Source organism: Acanthopagrus latus, chromosome 7 (genome assembly GCF_904848185.1).
Source record: "Acanthopagrus latus isolate v.2019 chromosome 7, fAcaLat1.1, whole genome shotgun sequence".
Taxonomy (NCBI): domain Eukaryota; kingdom Metazoa; phylum Chordata; class Actinopteri; order Spariformes; family Sparidae; genus Acanthopagrus; species Acanthopagrus latus.
This window is the reverse complement of record NC_051045.1, coordinates 17,212,462-17,230,431: the sequence shown is the minus strand read 5'-3', so window position 1 is coordinate 17,230,431 and position 17,970 is coordinate 17,212,462. Positions and strand designations below refer to the sequence as shown.

Genomic DNA, 17,970 nt, shown 5'->3' with positions numbered 1-17,970 from the left:
TTTCTGCTACATGTCAAAATGTCTGCTGTTAAAAAAACAAAAAAAAAGACCTTACCACTGTGGGCAGTTCCCACACTGAAACTCACTTTGTTAGATGTATATCTGATTTTAGTGGTGTTTTTACCAATGACTTTACAGTTTCAGGTTAATTGTGTTTTGTTTAAAAAAAACTTTGACTGTTATGAAGGTATTGTTTTAATCTTGTTTCTGCTTTTTTTGTCTATGCCTTTTGATAACCACATTTGAGGCATCATTGGAAAAATGTGTGTTTACATTTTTTACGTGTTTAGATTTTTTTGTACTCTCTTAAATAGGTATTGGTATCAACATAGGCCCCAAAAATCCAGTATTGGTCGGATTCTAATAAAGACTAAGATGAAAGGATCTCCATTTATTAGGTCTAACCTTATCTAAAATAAAGCAAAAATAATCATTTAGAATCTAACTTTCTTGAGAAAAATTGTAATAGAACTGTAATTAAAAAAACAGGCCATCACTTATTGTAGGATACATAGCATCATAAGACATTGTTCTATCCACTGTGAGAATCTGTCTGTGACAGAGGCTGTGTGGCATTCTGCGGGAAATGTCTGCTACTGTTTACATTTTGGTACATGAGCCGCACTGAGGCAAATTCCTGCCGTCTACATTGATATGGCAATAAAAGTACTGAAAGCTTGAGTCTGATGCACGGTAATAAGGATGCTCTGAGGCACACACTGTATTTTGACCTGTCAGTTTTAGGAACTAACAGCACAGCATGTCTTGTCACTCATTCTGCGGAAGACTGCAACGTTTCAGTGCAACTACCCACTAAATCAACCACAGTGCCTTTCAGTGAGGTGATTCCCTGTGTGGGGGAGTGGAAAAGGGTGACCCCTGAATGGAAAGTTGGCATGAGGGGTTGAAAAAAGAAATCATGAGCCCACACAGCCCTGCTGCCTAAGAGGAACACAGTAACCTCGTAGGCCGCGACGGGGATTACGGGTAGTGAAAGTGAGAATGAGGGGGTGAGAGGAGAGAGAGAAACAAAAGTGCAACGAAGAGGAGGTGAAGACACAGGAAGGAGCTTCTCAAAGGCTTTCCTGCGTTGGAGGGACTCCCTACACCACGCAGATTCTCTGTAAACAAAGTACAAAGAGGATTCTCTGAAATCAGAGTGTGATTGGAAATTTACCAACGTCGTATTCACCTACTTCAATACAAAGGCCTTGCTCGTTCTCATCTGAATTTACTTGTGGTACGCTGTAGACCAGAAATGTTGACATACAGGAAATCTATAAATCCAATCTCTTCTTAGTGAGTTTAAAGAGTTGTACATACATACAGACATGTATAGTGTATTCCTAGTCATCTCTTTAAACCAGCAGGACTTCATAACACACAGCTCTCTATCCAAATTCAATTTAGGCTAAAAACATGTTCTTTTAGACTCCAAAAGCCCCGCTTTAATTGCTCCCAATCGGGGGTGAGCATGAGCAAACGAGGACAAATGAAAGTTTAAGGAGGCAGTATTGATTTGTGTGGAGGTCAGGGGTAGGTCAGCCCTATCAGAGAATCAACAAACAGCCGCCAGCACCTTCCTCAGCTAAGCCAATCACCTTCTGACCTGGCCCAGCCGTTACCATGGCAAATGACCCTGAACCACACAGACCATATACTCAGCTCCGTACTGAGTGAAAGCAGCAAAGTGGAGCACGGCAAAGATGGTGCGGCTACAGCAAATCCTCAAATAAAAGCTGTTAATTATGCTGTTGTGCTTGGTATGAGCCATGTCTTGTTTTAGTATCACCCTCCAGGGCTCAGGGATAATTCATTATTGTTTATTGACTTTCAGGGGTAACCAACCCAAAGATTTTGCTGTACAATTTAAAGATTCCAACTAAACTGTTATTCAAAAACAATAAATCAGGCCGATACTGATAACCAATATTACCTGCTTCTTATGGCCAATACTTGCCTCTGAGTTTCACATTTTTGTATTTCAAAAAGAAGGTCCTCACCTCCAGTTCATGGAGACTTGAGGGTAAGTAAGGCTAAAATGCAGTGAGCAAAGATGCTCTCATAAGATTTGCTGTTAACTCGTACACTTTCTCCCTCCTCTCTGAACCCATTGGGGTAAGAAACATGCACTGCAAGCTAAAATGGTGTTTTCTTCCTCTGAAACTGAGAAAAACATTCATACCGGCAAAAACATGTTTGGCTCCTTCTTCTACACAGCGTAGCTCTACTCACTTGTAGCAGTTTAACATCATGAGTGCTACGACAGCGAACTGCACTTGTTCCTCTCCTCCTTCTTCTCATTCTTCTGAGATTATTGCCAGATCACAGACCTATTTTAAAAATGTGCATATGGTTACCAACTGCAACAGAGAGTGCTTGTAAAGTCTGCGATTTAGCTTCATATTATCAGCTCCATTTATCTCCTCTAATTTCATTATTGCCAGACAGCCGATAATATAAATTTGCCCTTATCAGGCCAATCATTTCATCAGGGTAACTCCAGAGTATTGTACAAAAGTCAGAGTATATTGGAAAATGATCATGAAATAATCATTTACAAGTTTTTATCCAACAAAAGTACCAATAATTACATTTATACAACCACAATAACAATACATCTATTTTAACTCTTACATTGCCAATGTAAATTACTTAACTTGTTATAAAAAGCTCATTTCGTGTCTCCGCTCCATCAAGATGTCGTCTCTTTTCCTAGAACTGTAAACTATTGCTGAAGACACTGCCAGTTTGATCATTTATTTACATTTTTTATGTTTTTCAAGGACTTTGGATCATTAATGAAGTTTTAATGTGTTACGAGATTAGCAGAGTTACCTTGAAAAGTAATCTGATTACCTGCTACTGATTACTCCTTTAAAAGTTACTTAGTAACTTACCGATTACTTGTTTTTAAAAGTAACTAAGTTAGATTACAAGTTACTTCATTAATGACACTCAGCAGCTGCCGACAACACCCCCGTCGCCTCAACATAAAAATGACAACCAGTTTTGCCAGTATTCACTTTATTGGTAGTGCATTTTTAACAGTAACACCAAGCACAGCATTGATAGCAGTAGGGATCTTGTTTATTATGGCATCAAAGGAGGGCGAGTCAACCGTGTTTAAGGGCAGCACTTCCTCTACAACATACCGCACGACCAACTTCTTCAACTCTCCCCCACTTACTTGTTTTCCACCGAAGTCCAGCCTTTGTTGTTTGGGTGGTGGGGGACCTCCTGCAGAGGTTGAGGCCGTGGCTTTGCGCGCAGCTCTCTGCTAAACACCACCTGGTGGGACTTGCTCAGTCACCTTAACTGTGCTGCGACTCCAAATGTTTCTTCAAATCTGACGTCATGTTTTTGAAGTTTTATAGTACTTTGTCACCAGCACAGATTGTACAACGAACCTTAATATTCTCATCTTTAGCTGACACAAACTCAAAATAATGACTGTGTTTCCAGCTATAAAACGCACATCTCTCTCCTTCCTCTATAGTTGTTTGTATCACTGTGTGGTGTTACACGTGACTTGTCCCCGTGCTAAAAACGTGACTTGTCCTGTACGTGACATCACTTCCTGAGACGCAAGAAGAAAACAAAAATATATATTCCTAAAAAGGAAAATGACAAAAATAATAGTAACGCATAGTGAATCAATAAGTAACTTTAATCTGATAACTGGTTTGGAAATATTAACGCGTTAGACTACTCATTACTGAAAAAAGTGGTAATTAGAGTAACGCATTATTAAGTACACGTTACTGGCATCACTGATTACGAAAGACAGTGAAATTAATTAAAAATCCCCAATAGAAGCTCTGAATGTAAAAGAACAAAAACAAACACATAACCAATATCTAGATACTGACGGCAACCATATAGCTCAGCCACATCACATGTCCTGCCCGTTCCCCATGATTCTCCTTTTTCTGCGCATTTTGGAGGACAAAATTTAAGATTCTCGTCTTCACCTAGTCTTTTCATCTTACCCTCCTACTCCTCCCTTCATGCCTCGCTCCCCTCTTATACCCCTCCTTCCCTCGGAGGCAGGCAGGCGGTGGTGGTAACCAAGCCTCTGGCAGTGTGTTCCTATCCTGCAGGAGCCCTCAGGTTCCAACCTGTCAATATCCCAGGCAGCGTCTTGGCTCTGCTGTGGCTCAGTTAACCTCCTCACCCACTGCAACCACACGAGGGGCTCATGTCCCCTCTGCCAGCCCAGAGACAAGCATGATCTCCCCCAACCCTCCTGCCACCACTCCTCCTCCTCCTCCTATAATCCAGCTCCCAAACCACACACACCACCCTCACATCCGTAAAGGGCAGCACCCTGGCAGAAACAGCGAGCAATATGGCAGCTGACGGCAGCTTTCTGCCCGCTGACGTCTCTTAGATGTTTTGGATGGCGGTCCTGTTGGAAGCTCACGGAGGGCAAAGAGAGAGAAAATATGGGAGAGGAAATCTCGGGGACTAAGGTCCCGTCATCCACCACCATCTGTATCAATTTCAGTTAGAGGAAGGGTCTGTGTGACAAAGAATCGATGTATTAACACGCTGCTGAGAGGAATTTTAGAGTGAGGTAAGGAATGTAAGTGTGAAGTTGTGAAAAAGACAGAATGTTAAGGGGATGTCTTACTTTTGGTGTGTGTGTGTGTGTGTGTGTGTGTGTGTGTGTGTGCATAGGTCTGATCCCAAGTGTGGTAACAAGCGTGTGGCAGCATGTCACCGTCCCCCCATACTGACACCGAAAAGAGACGTACACATACACCCACACACCGAAACACACACACATGCGCCCGCGCCCGCACACACACACACACACACTCTCCTCCGTGCCTGACTGCGAGGCACCGCGGCTGTCTGCTGAGAGCTCAGGTTACGGCCGACCGGCGGGACAGACTTTATGGAAGCCTCTCTCCCACACCCACTCTCCCCCTCCGCAGGGCTCCGGAGGAGGTATCAGGTTGCCGGTTCAGCGCCGGCCAGGCTTGGTGCTGGCGGCAGCTTGTGATCTTGGGTGCCTGTGTGTATGCGTGTGTGTTTTATCTCCCACTCTTCGAGGGTATCGACACACAACGCTGCTGTCTCCTGCAGGTATGTAGGTGTGATTTACAGTGTAGACGTTTCACACTCACGCACGCACACACAAAATCTGACCTCTTCTTCTGCACCAAAGTACCTCCAATATTCTATACTGCATAAAAAAAAAGAGAGTAAAAATCCCATATGATGCATAGAAGATGGTGGTATAGGATACATTACACATGGCTGAAATAAACGCAGCACAAACCATCAATAAACCTCAAAGAAGAAGAAACAAAACCAGTTGTCTTTGCCATCTATGAAGACAAAATTCTGTCCTTGGGTAAATCATGATCCACTAGGCTTGGACATGAAGAGTCAGGAAGACAACAATAATGGACACAGCCTCTTTTGCTTCCCTCAGAGTGGACACAGTTGATAAGCCATCTAAGTTAAACCTCGCCTTTATCAACTTATTTGAGTCTTTTTTCAAAAAAACAGCATTGATAGAAACGCCGCTAATGTCAGGGTCAATCCTGATCATTCACAGACCCTGCAGTCAATGGCTGTCACTGGAACTACTTTTTACAGAAAAAAATAATCAAGTGTTCACTTGAACCACAGAGGACATTATATAACTACAGTATTAGTCAGTAGCACTGCCTCTGGCAAGTTAATTGACATGTAAAATTGGTGACTTGCCCCTTTAAAAAAATAATTCCTATCTTTCATTACTATCACAACTATACATATTAAACAGACAACCATCTACGCAGCATCTATACAGCTTTCAAATCCCATGATACTATCTGAAAGAAAAACATCTCTGGAAGGCTCGCTGTTGTCCATTTGCAGGAAGGAGTTGTGAGGAAGGTGCACTCGCAGGTCAACATGGAAGCCGGCATCTATATGCAAGGACCTTGTGACGGTTCTGCCGCTGGCTCGCTTGCTAGCCCAGCATGGAACGGCACTCATGAATAATGCACAGGGACATCTGCCACCCCTGAATTATAGATCTGTGGAGGACCAGCATATGGGAACAGCCCAGCAAGTGCTAATGGCTAACTCCCCATGACAAAATATGGGTTAGAGACACATGAATGATGGTTGGGTCATGCAACCTTTCAGTCATGAGAGCGTGAGGTGGATTGTAAATGTGATTATTTACATGTCTGCATCTGTGTGTTGCTCTGGAATAAGGGAAGGCCCCAATGGATAAGCTCGAAGGATTTTGATGATATATGACTAAACAAGCATCCAAATCAGTGCAGTGTGCAATTCACTAAACCTCAGCACATTTCGGATATGTGGCTCTATAGCTGATGTTGTACTAAAGACGTTTCCACAGAGGCAAAAAGAGACTAGAAAATTTCAATACAGGGTTCAATAAAGTCACTGTTACATTACAGCACACCATCATGCCTTTTCTTGGCTGAATTAAGCTGAACCAATGGATGTAGCTGTAAAAACGCATCAGAAACCCTCGGCCTAACAAGTGATGGCTAATGTCTTTGAGCCTTTTATGTAGGCCTCCTCCTGCTGAAGTGCAGCCTGCTTGAATATTCTATACTCTCTGGTTGCAAGTCCTGCTCTTTAAAGAAGAGACGGGATGGGTGGTTGGAGGAGTGGGGGTGCATTTTCTTCCAGCCCAGTCGAGCGGGAGGCCCAGTCTACCGGGGACCAGTTCGATCTCCGCCTTTCTCTCCAGGATTATCCTCTTATCAGCACCGCAAAAGCCAGGCTAAGAAGCGCCAGCAATTAGCCTATCTTTAATTAACGAGCACCTCGCTCCAAAACCACCCACGGTCCGTGTAGGCTCCCACTTGGAAGGCAGTCAGTGCGCCGTAAAGATGAGCAGACTTAATCTTGTTTTTGTCTGAGTAAGAGAGAGTGAGCGTGTAGAAAAGGGCAAAGTTCATCCTCAAGAGTCGCAGCATGCAGAGCGTCCCTCATGCATGCGCGCTCGCAAACAAGCCTTTCTACACCGCAGGTTTCAAAGGGAATCCTACCACCCACCACTGTTCCACTTTGTTGTGCAAGTGTGCGTTTGTGATGTGTCTGTGTGTGCATTTGAGTGTATGCTGTAGTGTGTGGATGGATTACTGCACTCAAATTATGCTACCACTCACAATCAGTCACAAACTGAAATTTCCAGGCTTGCTGAAGCCTCCTTCAAAATCAACAATGGAAACATATGTAGGAGATGAGGGACAGAAATTCCATCCCCCCCCCCATGAGCCTCAGTGACATTTGGAAGGTCAAAAGGTTCAGAACACTAGATTTTGGAGAGGCTTTTGGAGAGAGAAGTATATAAAGATGCAATAATGTAACATGGTAAATGAGAACACAAACTTTAGCAGCACTCGTTGAATTAGAGAAGACTGGGTCATCTGAAGGGGAGCAGGAGCAAGATGATGGCCTGCAGATGTAAAGAAAAACGGGGAGACAGGGAGAGAGAGCGCCAACGGTGCCCAAGACTGGCCTGGCTCTGGCACCACCAAGAAGGAGGGGCAGCGGCGGCGGCGGCCCCAGCATGCATACATTAGCGGTGCTTAGGCGCACTAATTGCTTCTCACTTAGACAAATCTCCTGCAAATCACGGCTGCGCCGCCAGCACTGCCCAAGCCCCCCGGGAAGGAGAGACGGCAGGCAGGCGGACGGAGCGAGAGGCGGGGGGCGGGGGTGGGGGGGTTGGCGAGTGGAGTGTGTACCAGAGGCGCCTCGGAGCAGGATGGAGGAGGAAGGAGAGATGGAGGAGGAGAAGGAGGACGAGGGGGGTGCTCCCATGAGAATAGAGAGAAACGAAGAGAGAGAGAGAAAAAAGCTCCAACACTTCAAGAGTGCCTCTCTCTCTCTTTCTCTCTGCTCATCCATAGTCCAGGCTGAGTGCCCCCCCAACCTCTTACACCCCTACCCTCAGAAGCCCCACCGCTGCTCCGCTCCTTCGATGCTCCATCCCTCCATCCCCCCTCTTCTACCAGCTCTCAGATCTCTGCTCTGCCCCCTTGCTCGCCCCTCCTTTCTCTCTCGCGCTCCCTCCCTCTCCATCGCTCTACAGAAAAGTGGAGGAAAGATGAAACTCTACAAAGAGGGAAAAAAATCAATAACACAGATGGATAGCTGGATAACAGGGTCCGGCATGCTTCGGCGGTGAGGCAATCCAGAGGGTGCCCACACAACTTCCACACAGGCGGAGAGACGGGCAAAAACAAGGCGCTGGGATGAGGGTGGTAATCAGCCTCAGGAAGCCAACATCACCCACAACACACAAGTACACACTTGTTAACACACAGGCACATACTACAGTGTATGGTTATACCAACGCAAAAATCTGCAGAATCTGCACAACGGTGCTCACGTAAAATATAAACAAAAACAACCACATCCACAGAAGTATACATCCTATCCTCAACCCACTGCAGCTAATTGGAGGAAAGCTACAAAATAATGATTGTCATCAGGTAACCTGAGGTGAAAGAAAATAGCTGTCTGTAGCAGTAACATAGATATCATACAGAAGATCAATATTATTGCAGGTTGTACATCATCTTACTGGGGTTATTTGAGAAATTGGGTGGCTCAGGGCAACGTATCTGTTAGAGGTGGATTAAGGTACCACTGGGCCCCATCCAGAACAATGTATATAATATACAGTACAAACCTTGCCTGCATTTTAGTATTCATTATCAAGACAGGAAAGCAGGAAGCTGGAGCTAAGTCGCCAGAGTACATTTCTTTTGTAGTTTTTATGAGCTTGGGTAGTCATTTCCTAAACTTTCTAGCCTGTCAGTGAGAAAACGCGGCTCTCTAGACAAAGACAGTTGGACAGGGCAGCGACGCAGTGGTCATCTGTCATACCATTACCCAATAAAATTATATGCATTACAGTTCACACACAGAAACTTGCCTCTACTCAACCAGAAAACGATAAGAAAAGCCTCAATTTCGCAGAAATGTCTAAGTCTAAGACAATCAGATAATTTCTTCAAGCTCTCCAAAGACATTGCAGCCACATTTGCGGCCTTGACCAGACAGATCTAGGTAGGCAAGATTAGTCAATCTCAAACCATTTTGGATATGTGTAGTGAGTGATCATCCTTACTGCCTGTAGGGGCACTACGTGATTTTTGGACTCAGAATAGTTCCTCATTGTACCATCTACCATCTCTCTCATTTGCCTGTAGAAGCCTGTGGATGACATTGTTCAAGTTTTTTCATACTGCTGGACGGTGGATTTTATTTTGAAGGACTCAGGCCACATTTTCAAGACCAAAGGTTGTGACCCTCTTGATTGCCTTCTCTCAGAGCCTTTCTCCGCTCTGCTAATATAGAGCAACAGCAGTAAGTAGTAACGTTAGTCTAAAAATGGAGTTTGCAAACATAAACAACCAGCTTCCAGCACAAGACATAAGTTTCACAGAGCCCATTCAAATTAATACAATTGCGATTATTTTTAAACATAAGAAAGAAATCAAGCATGTACAGCCACACAATCATGCATTGAAGATACCTGATATTAGCTTAATGTGAAGGCTTGAACATGCTTGGATGCATTTCTTGTTACAATTTAATAACCGTTAAAGCAACTTAGGATTTACAGATTTTTCAATCGACTTAATTCCAGGACTACTTGAGTGGCAATGTAGAACATGGTAGCAAGTAAAGATCAAAAATGAAAATGTAAATATTAGAAGAAATAAATACAGGACAAAGAGGAGGAAGATACTATCTTGGCAGAATAAAACACGTCTACACATCTGTAATTATAATTGAACTTTAAATTCAAAATTTAAATTTCAGATTTAGTGAAGTAAAATGTAGATATGGTGTTAATTTTGACCTTAAGCCTGCCTGACATCAGGCATGTTATAAAAGAGTTTACATGGATCATTGCAGACTTGCTTCATATAACCAAACAAGTGAAACAGGCCATGATGACAGATTATAAACGTGAGCTATCCAGTTTGATTTCTTGTGGAACCCTCAGTGGCACTCACTGCAAAATATAAAATGGAGGCCAAAGATGTCTCTAAGTAAATGTCGAATTTATTTAGATAATCAGGTTGATAGCTCATAGTGAGATTTAAATTCATCAAACTCTGGCGTACTCTACCTTATGACAGCCATCTAGACTTCTTCTGACAGCTTTTGGTTGAAGTTTCAGGTGATGTGGATCTGCTTGGTCTTTCCTCCCACTGGAACCAGTTTAGATTGGCGTACAGTGCTCGTACCAACTGTGGGAGAGGTGAAAGGGCGAAGACTTCCATTATAATGAATGTCAGTGATGACCTCCCCATCCCCCCATGACACATAAACATACACATTCCACCCCACTTTCCTCCTACAGTCCAATCTTTGTGGAAATGACTAAAATTACTATAATCCTTTCTTTTGCATGGTGGTGATATTCTCTGACACAGTAAAGAGTCATTACTGCGAAGTGGCCATTTTGAAATTCCCACCTAAAAGCCAATGGAAGTGTTTTACAAAGAGTTTAAGACAAATGTGTACCATTTGTTTGGTTATAAACTGGCCATTTTCATCACATATTAATATTAGAATTTAAAGACGCCTTTCATTCAGTGAAAAGAACCAAAATGGGGGTAATGGATTGAAATTGAGCCACATTAATTAAAACCCCATCCAGGCTACATGATGTGGATGGGATGTCTTAAACTAACTGCTAGTCAGAGGAACAGTTAAAAACACAAGCGTGATTTATGTCCATTAATAACGATACAGCTTATTAACCTGCCACTACAATAAATCACACTGATGATGGAGGCGATTGTAAAATCAATTTGAACCACCAAATTACAGTTAATTAACAGGAACGATCAAAATATTTAAACTATTCTGCTTATTCAAAGCTGAAGCCTACAATTATGCTATTTATTAGGTCATTTCTGCGAGGATAAATCACTAGCACCACCTGCTGTATACTATAATCCAGGATTGAGCGTTTCCTGGGTTTTTATCTACACTGAAGTACAACAAGGGCCAACACATTAAAAACAAATTGTTTGGTCACAGCTCCATCTTGTGGGGAGAAACACATCTCACCCCTGAGCTGTCACTTTGAGAACATGAAGTAGGTTATTAATGATCTGCCTGTGGGAATTTTTAATAATACGATTGGTAAATGCTCAGTTGTTATCATTATGCAGCTCAAACATTTACAGTACATGGAAATATATACAGTAATAGAATAACAGACTGTGATATAAAAAAATATCAATCCTGAAATGATTTCATGTTGGTGACCCATACACAAAATTTAACTGATATACTGGTAAAATGGTTTCAAATATAGTAAAAGTAATAACGTTGACTGTATACTGTTTAGTATTCTACAATTAAAGCTGTTAAGCTGGATAATAAATACTTGAAATAAAAGAGAAAACAAATTGTAAACATTTCTGTCCAAGCCCAAAATAATGGACTGATGTTGCATATTTTCTGGGGAAAAGACTTGCTAAATAATACAATGTAGAAAACATGTTCCTTCGTTCTGCAAACTGTAGGATCAACAAATGTTTTTGTTATTTAATTGCATGATGATGTTACAATGAACCATGCAAAAATTGATATGCAAGTATGTATGAGAGCTGTCAAAACATCCATTTAATTCAATTAAAATCAATCTATGTGTTGAGATGAGTGGATCAGAGATCAGCCCTTCCGCTGGCAAAACATAACTTAAAAATATAGATAGTGCCAACGTTTTTATTGTTAAAGTTGTGTAATTTTAAAGGAGTTTAATAAATTCTCCAGCTCACCTGGAATAAAAAAAAATAAAAAAAAAAACAGAATTGGGGCGGCTTACGAAAAGGCAGAAGGAAGATGGAAGGATGGATCTGCCAAATGTGTTATCATTAGGCAGCCAAAATCCAAAAGCTGGTATTTGGGGTCCAGAGGGAGGTGGATAAAGAACCCCTGTCAAGGCCAAACATGGAACAACACTCCTACACCCTGGTGTTACTGAGCTCTCTAATCACTGCCCTGCTGCCACTGAGCAAGTGTTCATAAGACTCTGAGCCAATTTAGGACCGTAAACAACTTTGTCAAGACTCCTTCTTGGGGTAGTATTCAGTTCTGTGTCTCTCTCATTGATTTGCCTGCAGGTTAGAAAAGGTGTGACATGTGTAAAGGACCTCTTTAGAGACAGTGGTTTTGTGTCATACCCAAAACTGCCAGCAGAGTTTGGCATTATCTTGTCTGACCTTTTCTGAGTTTGTAGAAGAAGAAAAAGAAAAGTTGAAAAGCTGAAAAGTTGGACAGAAGTATGCTTGGAGAGTCATCAATGGCACCGACATCCAGTGTCATATGTTTGTGCTCTGACCATGGCTGAAGGGCCGGGGTTTTAGATGGCCTTTTAAATGTGTGTGGCAGAGTTATTGATCCCAAACCTCTGATGACCACATTTAGGGGGAGTTCTCAGAAGACTTTGAGATCACTGCTAACCAAGCTACAGTGGCCCTCTCTACACTGCTAATTACAGACTTTCCTCAAATGGACAAAAAACCTACACCACCATCTCAAGATCACTGGCTAGAGCAGATAATACACATTGTATATGTACATCTATCAGGACACTGGATCCTTGTACCCTTTTTAGTTATGTTATACTACTTTCATGTTACTTCAGTGTCATAGTCGCAAGTCATCTTTATTTCAAACTGAACATCTTGACAAGTTTATATGATTAAAAGCTATCTTAGGGGTACCTCAAACAGCCTGTGTCAGGACATGCTGGACACCAGAGTGGGACTGCACACAGCTTTTGAGACAAACGGAGGTCAGTTAGACAACAATGTATAGTAGCTCCAACCAGGATTAACGATCCGGCAAAACAGGTCTGGACAGTTGGGGTCTCTTCATGTGGGGTTGTATGAGGTATTTATCCCTAGTCAGAATATTACCTGTAGAATATTACCAAGAGTAGTAAATGAATGTCCACTCTACACCTGTGTGGAGAAGAAGCATACCGCCAACAGGGAAGCAGAGGATTGTACTGTTAAACGGGACCGACCGCAAGACATATTAATTTGACACTGAAAATTCACCACTTGTGTACAATTCGTGACTCAAACTCCTGAGATCATCCCCTCTTGAAATATCAGACCTTGTATTATTCAACAAGACGGGCTGGGGCCAGTTTGTTAGCATGCCAACTTCTGTCACAATCTCAGCACCAGAATACAGACATTTTAAACATAAGGTCAAAACTGCTGTTTCCTCACATTGTACTGATAATGTAGATTTAGTTTTTGAATGCCTCAAACTAAATCGCCCCTTTAGAGAACCGCAGGCCCTGTCTGTGTTACAGAATTAGAGTGTATGTATATGTATATACTGTTGTAGGGTAGTTTAATGTACAGCAATACACCATATCTTTAAAGATCAACATACATTTGATGATATGTGATGTGTGAATCTTATGGGTGGTTTTAGTCACCCAGGAGCAGACTTCTGTCCTGGGCCATGCACATCCCATACCAATTTATAATGTTTCCAGTCAGGATGCTCTCTGTTTGTTCTGTGCAAAAGATGAGTCAAATCAAGTCAAATGTACCTAATGGCCAAATTTAGAGGAGGAGGTAGTGCAGGACATTTACAAGAAAGTGTGAACTATTCACAGCCAGGGATAGCGACAGCATAGAGTGTAGTGAGCCCCTGTATTTGTGGAGCTACCTTTGAATTTAGGATGAATTACACTACTTCAGATTAGTTAAGCATATTTTAATGTTTCACTTATTTGTTTATTCTGTGACATATCTGAATTTCTATTTTGTGTTTTTTGAATATTTTTGGTCCAACAGAAATAATGCAACACATTTCTTTTGACTTCCATTGCTTACACATGTCCATGCGTATATATGCACCCATATACCTAACTTTAAGTAGTGTATATCTTTGAGTATAGTTTTACATAGTTTACATAGTTCTGCTTAAGTAAGCTTCTGAATGCAGCTTTTACTTGTAATGGAGTATGTTCACGCTGTGGTGTAGTTACTTATTAAAGCAAGTATGAAAGTACAAAATTTGCTTCTGACGGCAGTGGAGCAAAAGTTTAAAGAGGTCTGAAATGGAAATAGTCATGTAATGTACAAGTACATCGGATATGGACTGGACTACAGTAACATTACTTGAGTAAATGTCCTAACTTGACTCCGATGCACCACTGATCAGCTAGCGAGCAAACTAAACTAACTTATGGTCTACCATGGTCATCTACGTACGTAGCTAATTAACTACGTTTTCCCTTTGTTGCTGAAAATTTATCTACAACATTAAAATGGCTAAGTTGTGATGCGATGCCTGATCTCATCACCACGGCTGTTTTCCAGGCGCGACTGTGAGAAAATGACAGCAAGGTAGCTAATCTTAGCTAACAATGATGCTGGTGGTGATGAGAAAACTCGATCTAACGGTTAGCCCAACGGTTAGCCTAGCTAGCCTCTTCTTTCCAAGTTTGACACTCAGTGTTAGCATAATGTGTTTCACTACCACTTTTACAGGGAATTACCCTGATGTACGTGGTTACTTACCGACTGTTGATATAGTGCAATTATTTTTTTCATTCAGGAGCCTTTTTTTGTTCAGTCGGAGACTGTCTGTCTGTCTGTGCACCTGTTGTGATTAATTAGCACTGTCACCCTGACAGAGAGGCAGCAGCAGCACAGAGATGGGCGAGTGTTTCCTGTCATTAGTGTTGTTAAACGTAGACTTGGGGGTAGAAAAGTCTGAAAATATCTGATATTACATGTACTTGAATATTAAAAGTACCACACTTTTTCTGGCAGCACATGAAAAGTATTCTGCAAGTGAAAGTAAATCATAGGTTACATTAAAATGTATACTAGGTTATGGGTCTATAGAGATCTGATATTAAGCATTTGTCTCATTATCAGTGTTTTTTTTTTATTAAAAATTGAATTGCAAATAAAACAGTTGAAAATGTGCTCTATGGCTCTGATGCAGCATGCACCTTGCAAAGTAACTAGTAACCACAGTAATCAAGTAAATGTAGTGGAGTTAAAGCGTAGCTTATGCCTCCAAACTGTAGTGTAGTGGAAGTACAGTTCTTGAGTTAATATACTGAGTTACATTCCATCACTGCCTGTGGCCACGTATTTTAACTATAGATGGCAAATGGACCCTTCTATTTTTGATATTAAGCAGAATACCTGTGACTAACCTGGGCACATAGTCCACAACGCTCATGTATTGGCCACTCCACACACTAGTCTGCAGTTGGGTGGGTTGATTATTTACACATAGCCTATAGTAGGGAGGTATGGTTGCTGGATTGAGTCTATTTATGTGCTTTTTACTGTCACGTGAGTGTCAGAGGTGTGAATGTTTTTCATGTTGTTAGGGCCCTAGCCGAATGTACTTTTCTGTCACTATGTGGTAGACAATAAAGTTTCATGAATCTTGAATTTACTGGATTTTGAAACGAATTCTGTACGGAAGTGCCTTAAGGAATCATTAAATTAAAGCAAAAAATAACCATTGGAATGCATTTGACATTAGAAATATCTACAAATGTTAACTTTTCCATAAACATGTGCAAACAAAAGTGATTATCTTTAACTTACATTACTCATCACCTTCTCTCTCCTGTTTGTTAATGTCAGAGTCCCCCCCAAAAAAACTATTACCGATTTCTTTTTCACAGCTGCTGGGTGAACAACTGTTTTTAATGAGGAGTCCGTAAAAAAAAGTTTGTTGCCCCATACTAAAAAATATTTTCTCTGTATACAGTAGGCTACAGTGAAATCACGCACATAGTTGGCTGCCAAAATGGCATAAACATGACTCAAAACTTTGGAAAAATAATTGGCTGAGATAACTGCTTTCCCTACCAAGCTGAATGTTGAACGTTACTCCTAGTTAGTTATATTGTGACTATGGAGCTGCCCAGTGCATCCAGTAAAAATTGGGGTTTGTTAAGGGGTGCCCTTCTAAAATCCTGTATATTCCATTGATTGTTCACTAATGAGCATCCACTAAAGCAGCAGGAGAAGACAGAGGAGTTTGGGATGGTGCTGCGGCACCCTCTGCTGGACCTTCGAAACTGACAACACATAACGGTGGAAATAACCAACATCGCACAATGTTTGGGAAATGATTTTCTGCAATCTGGCATTTGAGATTGAAGTAATAGAAAATATTTGCTGTATTTGTTTGTCTTAGGTGGGAAATTCTTTAAAGAAAGGCACAGAATGTTGTTGAGTGGAGGAGGTAAATCCAAACAGTCAACACTGCCATAATCCTCATTCATCTGCAATTAAAAGTTTTTAAATCACTAGGAAACCACATTATTTTACTGTTCCAGGCAAATAACTCATTGACGACAGGCTCACTTGGGCGTAATGAGATATCAGTTGTACAAAAAAAGAATAACATGCAGACAGCTTGTCCTTGTGTGTGTTTGAATCATTTCTTTATTAAAATCCTTCTGTATGTCAGATGCTGTTTTGATGACAGAGCAGCATCTGAACAGTCACTGGTCTGTGTGATGGCGTACAGCACACTGATCACAGGTTGACCTTCATCCACATCTCCTTCAGAGTCTATAACCTGCAAGTCTAAAACACATCAAAGCTTGAGCAACCTTCAGCTGCACAGTTTAGTTTTTTCCAGTAATCACCAAAGATAAACTTACAAGAAAAAAGTTACAGCTGTGCAATTAGTAGAAGCAAAGTCACCAAGTCTAGTCTACATAGATCAGACTAATGTATGATCTGATTGCGTAAAGATACCCTTTCTTTGTCCTCGTTAATATAGAAATACAGCATAACAGAAATCAGACGTGACAAAATGTGATTTAATCCAAGCCTAAACAAGTCCCAAGTGTTTTTTTCTTGTCGAGTCAACTCAAGTTGGGTCCTTAGTTGAGGTGCGTCAAGTCCAAAGTCATGCAGTCTTACCTGCAATATCTGGTCTTCATGTACAGAAAAGTGCCAAAATACATGGAAACTGTCCAAAAGAAATGTGTCAAACACACTCAGCTCAGATTTTCACTCAAACAGAAATGCAGAGAGCCCACTGATGGCTTTGACTCACCAAAGACACACAACCACTGAGCAGGGGAACTGAAACCCCCCTTATATAGTCGCCCAACGGACTGACTGCAGCCAGCTGTGGGAGACCATCACAGGTGCACCCAATAACTTCTGATGACCTTTGACCTGGATCTTGATAAATCTTTGTTCATATCAGGACCTTGAGGATCTGATCTCTGTCCATTACCATAGTATAGTATAATATTGTAAAGTATAGTATAATCCAGTTTCTCCAAATTTCACTCAGTGTCTGTCCTCTAAAACGTATCAATTCTTCTATGGAGTCTGGCAGGTGTCACACATCCAGAATTACTCTCGATAAAATATTTTAGGAATGCAAAGCAATTACAGGATAAGTCTGATAACACTCCATATTTGATTATTATCATCAATGAAACATTAGCGAAGACTTAATCCTACCAATAACTCCCACCTCGGTACCCAAAGCCTAATATGTCTTATTCTACTGTGCCATAGAGCTTCTCCATTATATCAAAAATAACATGTCATGCTGGGTTCACACATAAGAAATGCACTCTTTACTCCACTTCCTGTGTACTTCTCGTTTTGCTAAAAACTACAGTTCCCAGCTTCTTTGGTAAAAAGAAAGTATGTATTTGTGATGTATTCATCATCAGAAGGAAGCAGCTGATTATGGATGCATTGTTGGTTTTGGTGTTTCACTCTGAGATAATGACAAAAAAAAACCTTCTTTTAAGCAAGTGGCTGAATAATATATTCATAAAGTTTAGTTTGGGCCCCTTAGTGTTTATTACTTTTCTAAATCTAAGGTGTAGTGAGGACTATTTTGGGTCAAAAAATGAAACAAAGGTTTTACAATTTTTTTATATCAGCCTCCTCTTAACTCTCACCC

The 17,970-nt window shown here is 41.3% G+C and overlaps 1 protein-coding gene and 1 long non-coding RNA gene across 3 annotated transcripts in view; both read right to left on the bottom strand.

Annotated features, from left to right (window-relative positions):
* Positions 1–10,256, bottom strand: part of samd11 (sterile alpha motif domain containing 11) — an 84,801-nt gene extending 74,545 nt beyond the window's left edge. The window contains exon 1 of one of the 2 annotated variants that reach the window (XM_037104856.1): positions 10,136–10,256. The gene's annotated coding sequence lies outside the window, so the exon portion shown is untranslated. The remainder of the gene's footprint in view (positions 1–10,135) is intronic. The other variant, XM_037104855.1, reaches the window with a different exon arrangement.
* A 6,196-nt stretch (positions 10,257–16,452) lies between these two features.
* Positions 16,453–17,123, bottom strand: LOC119023213. The gene is made up of 2 exons (XR_005076205.1): positions 16,962–17,123; positions 16,453–16,619 (listed from the first exon to the last, which is right to left on the bottom strand). It is a non-coding gene; the product is annotated as an uncharacterized LOC119023213 (long non-coding RNA).
* Positions 17,124–17,970: the final 847 nt, after the last annotated feature.